Source organism: Camelina sativa, chromosome 10, assembly GCF_000633955.1.
Source record: "Camelina sativa cultivar DH55 chromosome 10, Cs, whole genome shotgun sequence".
In the NCBI taxonomy this organism is placed as follows: Eukaryota; Viridiplantae; Streptophyta; class Magnoliopsida; order Brassicales; family Brassicaceae; genus Camelina; species Camelina sativa.
This window is the reverse complement of record NC_025694.1, coordinates 20,626,260-20,639,997: the sequence shown is the minus strand read 5'-3', so window position 1 is coordinate 20,639,997 and position 13,738 is coordinate 20,626,260. Positions and strand designations below refer to the sequence as shown.

The window sequence follows — 13,738 nt, the reverse complement described above, 5'->3', positions numbered from 1 at the left end:
TTTTTTTTTTTTTTTTTTTGTGTCGTTATTTGTTGTTTAACGTGACACCAATAGTTCTTGTAATCTTGCTGTTTTTTATTATTAATTTTGTTTGATCTGAAAATGTTGCAGTTGCAGATAATCAAGAAGAAGTCTTCACTAAACAAAAAGTTTAACACATGCTAATTACTTGATCATTGAAGAAAGTAAATGAAGAAGAAGTAATCTTCATTCTTTTGTGACTTTTCATATTTTTTGTGTCCTCAAGATCAAGACCATACTAATTTTTGTATATCATGTGAATGGAAACTTGTTTTGTGTTTTTTGAATGTATAAATGTTTTTATTTTATAAAGATTAAACATATATTATTAAAAAAATATAAAAATTTATTAAAATTTATCAAAAACTAGTCCCTGATTTCTTTGCTAGGCGCTAGGCCCGTACTCGCCGCCCGACTAGCGCCTAGCGATTTCTTAACCAACACATAGGATATATATAATATGTAATGTTACCTAATTACTATGTACTTTGACTCTTCTTTTCCAAATTTAAATTGAATTTTTCATTACATTAAATGCATTATTTTAAAATTATAAACCTACATAAATCATTAAATTCTATGATTAAAATTCTTCCAACTTTATACTTCACAATGTTTAACATAGTAATACATATGTTTTTACGTAGAAGAAAATACTATATAATGTATATGGTTGGTTCTTGAAGCTATTACATGAACCAAAACACCAAAAAAATTCAATGATCCAAAAAGGTCAATTGAACAGTAAAAAAAACAAGTTTGACAAATACATTATGACGAACACATTTTCGGTGGATATCCAATATTATATATTATTCTTCTACTACTCTCTTTGTAATATTAATGGGCAGACGCAACTCTATTCACACATATTTACATGGCCTCTTTTTTGCCACCTACGTACCAATCGATGTAAAGTTTACCAAACTAACGCTTGGAAAACTATACGGTACTAAAAACCAGAATGTATGGTATCAAGAAAATCTAATGTTGTAAATGTTTATTTCATATGATCTTATTTGGCCTCATTAATGAACTGGGCCAATATTGGTGTGTAGTACATACATGATCCGGGTTGTGTAGTCTTCAATAGTAAACCGACATAAGTTCTAAGATTTCACTATATAAAGGAATCTAGGATTGAAGAAACAAACATATTGTAGAAAGCACAGACACGCACATAAGCTGTTGGTATGTTGGTGGCGGTTGTAGGGCACAGCGCAGGGAGCTGTGCAGGGCAGATGCAGAGGTCAAGCTTCACCCTTGTTCTTATCAGCTTCTCAAAATCGCATAGGATGCTCTTCAGTTGTCCTAACAAGTTCGTGTAACTCCTTACACAAATCATCTTCTTCAACCTTGTTTCTCCTGGTCTTAGAAACACTTATGAAGATCTTTACTGATTCTCCTATTTCTCACAACAGCTCCACCTAGAACCAGAACTTCTTATTTACCCACAGACTGAAATTTCAGAAATTTCGACCATAGAAACAGTCATGACACAGTCTAAGGATTTGATAGATGCTGGGAATTTCAGAGAAATGTCAGAGGATGGCATTAGAGGACGCAAAAGAACAGTCAATGTTGGTTGTGTTTTGTATTGATTATCAATGAATCAAGGTTGTAAGAGTTTCTTCAGATCTCGGATTTAGTGGTCAGAGTTTGTCTACAAGTGGGATTACAGTCATCATGAGAAGGAAGCTTGAGGGAGAGTCGCGAATCTCTTGAAGTTTCTGAAGATGAAGTTGAAAAATTCCTAAGGTGGACAAATATAAGGATCATTGGGAGTTGTTGGTTCTACAGGAGAAAACAAGATTGGTTTTTCTTCTCAGGAAATAATCAACACAAAGGGGATTTTGTGAGTTGGACCAAATGAAGCATAAGGTGGAGTTTATTGTAAATGTTTGCTTCATATGGGCTTATTTGGCATGATTCATGAACTGGGCCTATATTGGTGTGTAGCCCATACAGGATCCGGGTTGTGTAGTCTGCAAGGATAAACCGACATAAGCTCTAGGGTTTCACTATATAAAGGAAGATAGGGTTGAAGAAACAGACATATTGTAGAAAGCACATACACGCACATAAGCTGTTGGTACGTTGGTGGCGGCTGTAGGGCACAGCGCAGGGCGTTGTACATGGAGCTTGAAGTTGTGCACAGAACCGTGATAAAGGAGCATAATCTTGGCTGGGGTCAATGCTCCAATCTACTAGGCTATACACACAAGCAATAAGAACTCCAAACACAAACAACAACCACAATAATAATATCCAACCAAGCCATAACATACACGTAAGTTGAGAACTGCATCGTCTGACATACGCCTCGTGTCGACCGATGAACCCTCCCCTACATCGACCGATGCATCGCGCCTTGCGTCGACCGAGGCACACCTTGCAACTACCGATGGAATTCTTCAATCCCTAGATGCATCGATCGATGCATTGTCACGATTGTTTGTGAATCCTCGTGACTGCGTCGACCGATGCACTTCTTATTTCTATCGATGTAGCTGCCCTAGCATTGATTCTCGATGTTGTCATCAACCCAAAACCATCCTCCATAACCATAATTCGTTCACAGCACAAAGACCAAATACACTTCATAGGAACAACAAAAATCACAAATAACAAGGTTCCAATTCACCAAATCACGGAGAAAACATATATACTCGAAGATCTCATGCTCAGATAAGCTATGGTCATGCACTCACCTTGAGAATGACGGAACTGACTCTACAAGCATGAGAACACACCACAGCAAGCCCCAACACGCTCTCCAAACTCGGATCTCCACTCCCACAGAAGAAAACTCTCAAGAACTGCACCAAAACTCACCCAAAACTCAATGAATACCCTTAGAACTTTTCTTCTCTTTTTTCCTTCTTCACAAACGACCCAAAAAGTGGCTAAGTGTCGAGTTATTGGCTTAAATACAAACCCAAAAAACGCAACAAAACACGCGTTTCACTTTAGTCGATCCGCAGAAAACGAATCATACATCGATTGATGCATATATTTTAATTGATTAAGATTTTGTTTATATTTTAAATAGAAATGATGCAATGTTAATATTTTATTGTTTTCCGGTTTGCGGGCGTAACATATATTTTAGTTGATTAAGTTTTTTTATATTTTCAATAGAAATGATGTCATGTTAATATTTTATTGTATTGACAATAAAAAGTTGTGTTATTAAATTGTGATTCTGTTTAAATATTTTCATAAAGGTATCATAATTAAGAAAAATAAACTATTCATGTTAGATTTTATTAAAAATATGTCATTTAAATTTGAATATTTGTTCATATGAATAATGATTAATTATGCAAATCTTACAAATAAATGGTTAAAACACAAAATATATTTTAAAAATGTTAATATAGATACATGTTTTGATATATACATGTTTTGAATTTATTACATGTTATCATGTATTTTCTACATGACGTGAGACTTAATAGTTACACTTATCCAAGTTTTATGAGTCCAAAAAGGTACACACATGTCAAAATTGTTATTTTGACTAAAATTAAAGTTTTCTTTCTTTAGGACCTTAGGTTTCTCATTTAGGTAGTGAATCTAATTATATTGGTAGTCTATTAAATAATCATTAATGGTTCTTTTTTAATGATAATTAATGTTTGTTATGACTTTACTTTTGATATATAAAGATGTTTTTCATCACAGCTCTCTTCATCCTCTTCAATCTTCTTTTTTTATGAATAAGTACATTTTTAAATATCCTGAATTATGTAATCATTAAAACAATTCAATCAATCAATTAAAAAAGCAAAATTAACATTACTATATCCTTGGCTTTACATTTTTAACATGGCTACTCTAATTAACTTGATCTGCCCTGCCCTGATGTATTCGATGCAGCAAAGGTGTAAATCATAAATTTCTTCTTCATGCTAGAGTTAGACAGAAAAATATTTTCGAAATCAGTAAGGTTAAGAGCACAACTTTTCTTTGTTATTGAACAAACAACACAAAGACCAAATATACTTCATAGGAACAACGAAAATCACAAATAACAAGGTTCCAATTCACCAAATCACTGAGAAAACATATAAACTCGAAAATCTCATTCTCAGATAAGCGATGGTAATGCACTCACCTTGAGAATGACGGATCTGACTCTACAAGCACGAGAACACACCACAGCAAGCCCCAACACGCTCTCTAAACTCGGATCTCCACTCCCACAGAAGAAAACTCTCAAGAACTGCACCAAAACTCACCCAAAACTCAATGAAAACCTTTAGAACTTTTATTCTCTTTTTTCCTTCTTCACTAACGATCTAAAAAGTGGCTAAGTGTCGAGTTATTGGCTTACATACAAACCAAAAAACGCAACAAAACACGCGTTTCACTATAGTCGTTCCGCACAAAACGGACCATACATCGATCGATGCATATATTTTAATTGATTATTTTTTTATATATATTTTCAACAGAAATGATGCAATGTTAATATTTTATTGTATTCTGATTTGTGGGCGTTACATATATTTTAATTGATTAAGTTTTTTTTTATATTTTCAATAGAAATGATGCAATGTTAATATTTTATTGTATTGACAATAAAAAGTTGTGTTATTGAATTGTGATTCTGTTTAGATATTTTCAGGTTATCATAATTAAGAAAAGTAAAATATTCATGTTAGATTTTATTAAAAATATTTCATCCAAATTTGAATATTTATTCAAATGAATAATAATCAATTATGCAAATCTTACAAATAAAAGGTTAAAACACAAAATATATTTTAAAAATATTAATATATATACATTATTTGATATATACATGTTTTGAATTTATTTCAGGTTATCATGTATTTTCTACGTGACGTGAGACTTAATGGTTACCCTTATCCATTTTTTTTTTGTCAATCACCCTTATCCAAATTTTATGAGTCTAAAAAGGTACACACATGTCAAAATTGTTATTTTGACTAAAATTAAAGTTTTCTTTCTTTAGGTTTCTCATTTAGATAGTGAATCTAATTATATTGGTAGTCTATTAAATAATCATTAATGGTTCTTTTTTAATGATAATTAATGTTTGTTATGACTTTACTTTTGATATATAAAGATGTTTTTCATCACAGCTTTCTTCATCCTCTTCAATCTTCTTTTTTATGAATAAGTACATTTTTAAATATCCTGAATTATGTAATCAGTAAAACAATTCAATCAATCAATTAAAAAAGCAAAATTAACATTACTATATGCTTGGCTTTACATTTTTAACATGGCTACTCTAATTAACTTGATCTGCGGTGCCCTGAGGTATTCGATGCAGTAAAGGTGGTTTCATTGTAAGGTTTACTAATACATTAACCGAAAAATCTTAAATTTCTTCTTCATAAAAGCAAGAGCAGAACTTTACTTTGTTATAGAACCAGCATTTTCAGACCCCTCCTCGACCTGCGGTCGAACCGGTAAACCACGATATACAGTGTTGTGATGAATATATATTTGTCAACCACAAAGATAGAAACATATACGATTCGACTAGGAAAGTTCTGATCATATAAATCATAATCGAACTAAACAGTTCTAACTTCTCTGTTATTATGTCAGATAAAAATAATCATACAAGTAAAAATGACAAAGTATCGATTCTTTTAAAGCTTAGAAATGGCATATTTGACTAGATCCTTGCGAAGTGTCTTGCCCGATTGAGTCTTTGGTATGGAGTCTATAAATGCGACCTTTCTTATTTTCTTATATGGTGCCACCTGTTTATCATATTAACTAAAATCCATCACCTAAGTTACAAAACATTACATAACTGAATTGAGTTATATATATGGTCGTGGTCATAAATAACACCTGTTTAGAAATAAATTCGATAACTTTTTTCTCACTAAGATTGCTCTCAGGTTTTCGTGTCACGTAAGCCATCGGATATTGTCCTGCTTCTTTATCCGGAAACCTTTGTGATGCAAAGAAACAGATAAAAACTTTATATTAGTTTCAGTTACATGAGCCAGAAATTTTAGTCATAGGAATCAGAATTATTTTGTAAGAAAAAAGAAAAGAAAAATTATTATAATACCACAAAAATGATATAAAAGAAAAAAGCAGTGGACAAAAAAACTATAACCAGAAAAAGTAAACCGAATCAAAATAAATGATTTATTTTAATTGTGGTTAACGTAAGTACCTATTTGATTGTCATTTTTATTAAGTTTTCGGTCTTTGGTTTGGTTGGTTGACACTTTTTTTGATAACTCAGAGTAAATCTCCAGACCTATGGAGAGATCAGAGACTAGTTCTTAGGGAACGAGTCCTAGCCAGGTTTGCAAATGGTCCGTAAGCAATGGGCCCATACCCATGTGGCCAAATGGATAAAGTCAGCAATTCTGCGCTTGGAGAGAGCCGATCATGACTTGGACAAACATGGTGACTCTTCCACCAAGCTAGAACCACTAGCCCACCACTTTGTGGTTTGAGTTATGTTAACGGATTGATTGATATATCATTTATATAAATTTTTGTTTTGTAAAAAATACCAAATAATCTAAAAACTGGAACGAAGCTAAAACCAAACCGATTTACATCTGATTTTACCTTTTTATAAAACTATTAATTCATAAAACTGAAAAAACTAATTGATAACCAAACCGAATAACATACAATTTTTATATGGGTTTAATTTTTTATTGGACTATATTAGGATAAGTATTTGATGGGGGCAAAAATATTTTACCAAGGGGGTCAATTTAAAATTTTTATTAGAATCTAAACCATTTTTGAAAAATCATGGGTGTTAATTGACCCCCATGATTTTACATTGCCTCCACCACTAGTTAGTTTTGTTTCAGTAAATTCATCAGTTTGGTTGGTTTGGTTTTATTGTATAAACTGAACTATAAATTATAAAAGAAAAATTAAGAACTTACGGAATAACTGCTGCATCGAGAATTTCTGGGTGATCCAGTAGGAGAGCCTCTAGTTCAGCTGGAGCTACCTATTATATAATCCAAAACATTATGTGATTTAATTTTTGAAACATGGCAAACTAATTGTATTTATCCGAGTGGCAAAATGAAAATATGATTTAACCTGAAAACCATTGTATTTGATTAGCTCTTTCAATCGATCCACGATACAAAGAAATCCATCGTCGTCTACGTAGCAAAGGTGTAATTAACCTTTAATTGTTGTCCGTCGGCTTAAAAATATAATTATTTTGTTTCCGGGGACATTTTTGTTGGTTGCCGGCTTAAACCTCCCCTCTTTTAGGCGTAGTATTCTACCTTGTATTCTAGTTTGGTTAGAACTAAGTTTATCAATAACGTCAGTTGACAAAAAAAATGTGTAATTAACCTTTAAGAGAACTAGAAAGAGAGAGAGAGAAGAACACGAAGTTCACCATCTCGCCAAGTAAAAATTAGGTAACTTGGGTAAGATTAATAGTTAGCCTACTTAATCCCGCCAGTTTGGGTGTCTAAAATTCCAGCGAGTGGGATGTGTACAATTCTGGCATGTTTGGATGTGTTAGAAGATTCAGTGAGTTCGGTGTATATAATTCCAGAGAGAAGAAAAAGTGGAGGAAATTTTCGGTGAGTTTTAGTGTGTAGACCTTCGGTGAGAAGAAGAGGAGGAAATATCTGATGTGTATGGGTGTGTAGAACTCTAGCGAGAAGAAGAAAAAGAGAAAATTTCCGGTGAACAACAACGACAATATTAGCTATGGTTGTTGAAGAAGATATGTTAATGATGACTACAAAATTACAATAATATTCTCATTAAAACTGATTTATGGGCGTACACTAAACAAAAAAATGTTATGTACGTACAGCAAACTGCAACATACACTAAAAAAAATATCCTTACCTAGTACATATTTATATACATAGCTTATATTTTTTACACCTCTATAACTATGTTCAACTGTATGTATATTTTTATTTAATGTGGGATATCGATATGGTCATGAAACTTTTTGGAAAACCTAGACCAACAGGTGATCTACGAAAATTACCTCTAGGCGAGTGTCGGTTGAAACCAGGCGGGTGTCAGTTGACACCACCCCTTTCAACAGGCGGCATATACTTGTTTTCCTAGTTTGTTTGTGTTTGTTTGTTGTTTGATAAACATCAGATTCTCAGTTGCTTATGTGTATAGCGAAATAGATGAGATGATTGCCTCATTGAGTGTTCATGAGAACACTCATGCATCACAATTGTTGTTTGTGGTGCATGTAAAGGTAATTGTTTGTGGTGCATGTAAAGGTAAGTGTGATCGTGGAATCAAGACAATAAAGAGGAGGATGTTCTAGTGGCTTGATCAGTTGTTGTCTTACTATTGTTAGGTTGCTAGAGTGGAGTCCTTAGAATGTGGGATACGATTGCTGATTCTCTGGTTTATGTTGGAATGATTCATTGGTTTAATGTTTCGTTATTTCTGTCGTTTGGTTTGAATGTGGTTAGCTTGTTAGTGAGTATGGGATCACTAGTTTAATATTATAATTAAAAACAAATAAATTGGTCATACTGTTTCAATAAAGACATAAGAGAAACTCTTTTGCAATAAAAGATCCCATAAATCTTTGTTACAAGACAATGAACAGAAACATGGATGATCAGATTATTTTATCATTTCATTGAAGTAAATATGTTTTTAAAAAACAAATCATATAATTTCATAAACAACACTTCATAGTGTAAAGATATAAATCATATTCCTTTTAGAAGACTAATTAATGGATTTTTTTATCTCATTTTGACTTATGAGAGAGAGACATGTTTAATTTGATTGCATATAACTTAAATTATATTCAAAGTGTAAAGATATATTTCCTTTAATTGTCCAACTAATGGATTTCTTATCTTCTTTTGACTAATGAGAGAGAGACTAATGTTTAATGTGATTGTATAGTTATCCTCAAAGTGCAAAGATATCTTTCATTTAATTAAGAGATTCATTTTTCTTAAAAGCCTAATTAATGGGGTTTTAATCTTCTTTTGTCTAATGAAAGTATCCAACAAAAGTATAATTGCTCATGTCCAGAACAAATCTATCTTTCAAGAAATTTGATCTCTAAGCTCTTCTTGTTTTCATTGTCTCTTTTAATCTATACGCAACGCTCTGACACTATTTTACCCAACCACTCTCATGTATACATCTATCTTTCAGCTCTTCCTGTTTTCTTGTTTCTGAGTCATCTAAGAGAAATTCCAGAAAAGGTAAATGTTTCCTATTCAAATAATTGATAAGATTTGAAGTATAAGTATAATTTTCTTGCAATTGAGTACTAATCAAAGTATCAACCTTTTTATTCAAAGTTTGGTGTTTGAGTATGTAAACTCATGTTCTATTTTGATTTATTTTCCTAATATTAAGATGTATTTTGTTTTATGAGTAGTAAGGCATATAGATCTAACAATATATCTGTACATGGATCTAACATTATACACTATTGGTTTTATTGTATGAAAACTTTGAATTTTGGATACTACTGAATGTGATTTCAGTTGCTCTGTATGTTTACAAGTTATTTCTTAACGAAATATTATTTAAAATGTATTATTAAATACTCTTACTCAATTTGATTATATCAGTTCATGTTTACTTTTTTTTTTAAAGAGTTCATGTTCGATTTTATTTGCTTTGTTGATCCAATTGTATTAGTATATTGTGTGGGTATTTTGACAAATTTTGGAGGATATGGGTACATTGGTGTGTCCTTTATGTTATTTTTGTTTACGTTTTCAGAAAATTTTGGACTTAATTAAAAACCATTTCTATCAACACTGGGAAGTATTGAGTCATGAAAGATTATTTTGTGTGTTCACATAGGTGTCATGTAAATCATTGAAGTCCCTCAGAAAAATTAAAGGATTTCATACTACATTTTGTTAGACGAAGATATTATACTTTCTTTGCAGTTTCAAATGAAAGATAAATAACATAATTATATAATAATTTATCTTCTTTAATAAATATGTGAACCATTTACTTTTTTCATCGATAGTGTATTTCTAGCGTGTTAACTTTCAAATTAATGTCCTTATGACATTTTATAAAATGTGCATGCTTTGTTTTTGACAGAAGATGATTTATTTTTTTAGAAAGTGGAGATAGCATAAATGATATACAAAATTTAGACGATATAAAATCACGACGATAAACGAGAGGCAATGGTCAAGGAGGCTTTATGAGGTATACAAACACATCATTTTGGGTAGTTTTAGCTTGGGAGGAAGAAATTATTTTGTTCTGAGAAAGTTTTGACTTTTTAGTGGTTGAAAAGTAAAAGCTATTAGGCCAAACTGAGGAATGTGTTTTTACAATTTTTTGGGCTAGAAGACTTAATATTAATTATTTTTCTTATATATGCTTTCAAAAAACTCTTTTTGCAAGGTATCATTGGTTCTAGTTTGATTTCTCTAGTGGAGCGAGAAAATATGAGAAAATACATGTCATCATTAGAATTAACATAAGTTACTAGCTTGTGAACATTTTGAACGTGTTATAACTAATCTTGGTTTTATATTTTAAACATGACTATTCTCTTCAATATGATGTGCCTTGTTGTATAGAATGGAAACGAACAAAGGTTTTCGTGTGGTACACTTGTACATCAATTGGAAAAACCACTACTTTCTTCTTTATGTTCTAATCATGAAGAAAACTGTGGTTGAAGAGATAAGTTGAAAAGAGTAAAGGTACAAGATCATCTATATTTTCATATAAATTTTTGTTAGAAAATAACTTTTATTCAAGGAACTAGTGAACATTGATATATTTGTGAAATTGATGACTAACTTGTCTAGTTTTACGATAAAACATGGGGATAGGTTGAGGAAATAAGTTTATATACACTGATCTCATGTTATGTTTTTATAAGTATATGAGGTTCCATCATCACACAAGATTCTTCCATAGATGGATATGAAATTGTTGTTGAGGTTGTAAGAATTGGTTTCACTTTATCATACTTCACAACATATAATGAAAAATAGAAATGATGAAGGGGATGAAGATAATGGTGGTAAAAAACACGTATATATATAGAGAGAGCTAGAGTAAATAACGAACAATAATTATCATTTAAGAGAATGCTAATATAACTAGATTCAATACTTGTATTAAGAATCTTAAGGAGGGAAACAATTATTGGAACATTAATTCTTCAACTCTGGTAAATGTATATCTATTTGAGTTTGTGCAGCTTGAATAAGGAATAACTATTCAAGGAAGTATCTCATGAAAGCCACGTGCCACATAGAAAAATTATGATGACCAATTGTCATGGTGCATTTCATGGAAAACGTTGGCGCCTGATTTTCTTATTCAAGCCTCATGACCCAAATAGGTATACATTTTATAATTTTCAAATTATTAATTTCATAACTAATTGCTTTCTCTCTTTAGGACTCTCAATTAGGTAGTGAATCTAGTTATATTGGTAGTCTTTTAAATGATAATTACTTGTTTTTCACAAAAGCTCCTTCATCATTTTTGTTGTTTTGATTACTTATTTAGAAATATAACATGGTGAGACCGATCATTGATGATCATGTAGTTTTTGAAAAATGCTCTGTCTACCATCATGATAGATTTCTCACCTTTTGCAATCTTACCTTATGAAATCAACCAAATTTTTGTTTATGTATTGCATAACGTTTGTTATCCATGTTAATTATGCTAATATTCTCTTCTTAAACTATTCTTTTTTGTTTTAGGGTGTGTCGCCACATGGTGTCGTACATGAGCAAATGAATCCACCTGCTAATGTTGATGTGAAGGAAATGAAAGCTCCGATTTATATAGACCACACTAAGCAGGTATATGAGTTGATGTTTTGATTGATATTACTTGAGAACAAACAAGATATCTAACTTTGAGTTGCATCATATTGTTTGTTCTCAAGTAATATCAATCAAAACATCAACTCATATACCTGCTTAGTGTGGTCTATATAAATCGGAGCTTTCATTTCCTTCACATCAACATTAGCAGGTGGATTCATTTGCTCATGTACGACACCATGTGGCGACACACCCTAAAAAGGAACATAATAGTTTAACAAGAGAATGTTAGCATAATTAATTTGGATAACAATGGTTATGCAAAACATAAACAAAATTTTGGTTTATTTCATAAGGTAAGATTACAAAAGGTGAGAAATCTAACCTAATGGTTGACAAAACATTTTCAAAAAATACATGATCAGCAATGATCGGTCTCACCATGTTATATTTCAAAACATATAATCAAAAACAATGAAGATGATGAAGGAGCTTTTGTGAAAACACGTATAGATATCGAGCTAGAGTAATAACAAACAATATTATCATTTAAAAGACTATCAATATAGCTAGATTCACTACTTATTTGAGAGTCCTAAAGAGGGAAAGCAATGATTTATGAAATTAATATTTTAAAAATTAGAAAATGTATACCTATTTGTGGTCATGAGGCTTGAATAAGAAAATCAGTCACCAACGTTTTCCATGAAATCCGCCATGACAATTGGTCATCATTTCTATGTGGCACATGGCCTTCATGAGATACTTCTTTGAATAGTTATTCCTTATTCAAGCTGCACAAACTCAAATAGATATACATTTACCAGAGTTGTAGAATTAATGTTCCAATAATTTTTTTCCCTCTGATTCTTGATACAAGTATTGAATCTAGTTATATTAGCATTCTCTTAAATGATAATTATTGTTCGTTATTTACTCTAGCTCTCTATGTATATATTTACGTGTTTTTCACCATCACTATCTTCATCATCTCTATTTTTTCATTATATGTTGTGAAGTATGATCAGCTATTTACGTAATGTTATGCGCAGAAGGCGCACAAGGTTCCATCCTCGCATATGAATCTTCTGTAGATGGATATGGAATTACGGTGGAGGTCGCAATGATTGGTTTCACCATGTTATGGTTCACGAAAGATAAAGAAATATCAGAACTGATGAAGATGATGAAGATAATGGTGGTGAAAACATGCGTTTATATAGGATACTAAATAACTGTATTTTGATTATCACAAAAGCCCCCTTCATCATCTTCATTGTTCCCGGTTTTGATTATATGTTGTCAAGTATAACATGGCGAGATCGATATTTGCAACATTGACCGCAATTCCACATCCATCTATGGAAGAATCTTGTGGGCGGATGAATAATGGCAAACCTTATTCGCATAATGTTAGGCAAATACCATATCAGAAAGAAAATGAACTTCCTAGAAACCGGGAGATAAATTTATTAAATAATTTTTCTCCCTCATTTCTTAAAATCTTTTTGTTTCTCGTGTATTTAACTTTTTTTATTAAAATCTGGATTAAAACAGTTACATCTTTTTGATACGGAAAGATATAACAAAGATCTAAAGATGCTGTTTGTTCAAAAAAGAAAAGAAAAGAAAAAGATCTACAGAGTTATGGGTTCACTGAAGCAATGCGGCTTGTTAGTTATTTAGTAATTCATTTCAGTAATGGTAAATCTTCAAAACCAAAAAAAGAAATAATAGTAGATACAAAATATATAATTAGATTTCAATGTTTTTTCCCTACTTACTCATACATAATTCTTTCACTTGTTTTAATGTATAGTAAGGTTATGTGTCAAGCTTAATTGATCACTGGCTAGGATCAAAAAAAATTATGAAATTCGAGTGTTGAGTCAAAGTTTAAAAAGTAATGGTAATTGTCTTTGAGAATAAGCCTCGGTTTTAATAAA

General features: G+C 31.6%; 1 long non-coding RNA gene and 1 pseudogene across 1 annotated transcript; one reads left to right on the top strand and one right to left on the bottom strand.

Annotated features, from left to right (window-relative positions):
* The window catches only part of LOC104720546, a 218,764-nt pseudogene that overhangs the window by 27,352 nt on the left and 177,674 nt on the right, over window positions 1-13,738 (bottom strand).
* On the top strand, window positions 8,996-10,815 carry LOC104719478. Its single transcript, XR_756625.1, has 3 exons — window positions 8,996-9,224; window positions 10,110-10,200; window positions 10,581-10,815. It is a non-coding gene; the product is annotated as an uncharacterized LOC104719478 (long non-coding RNA).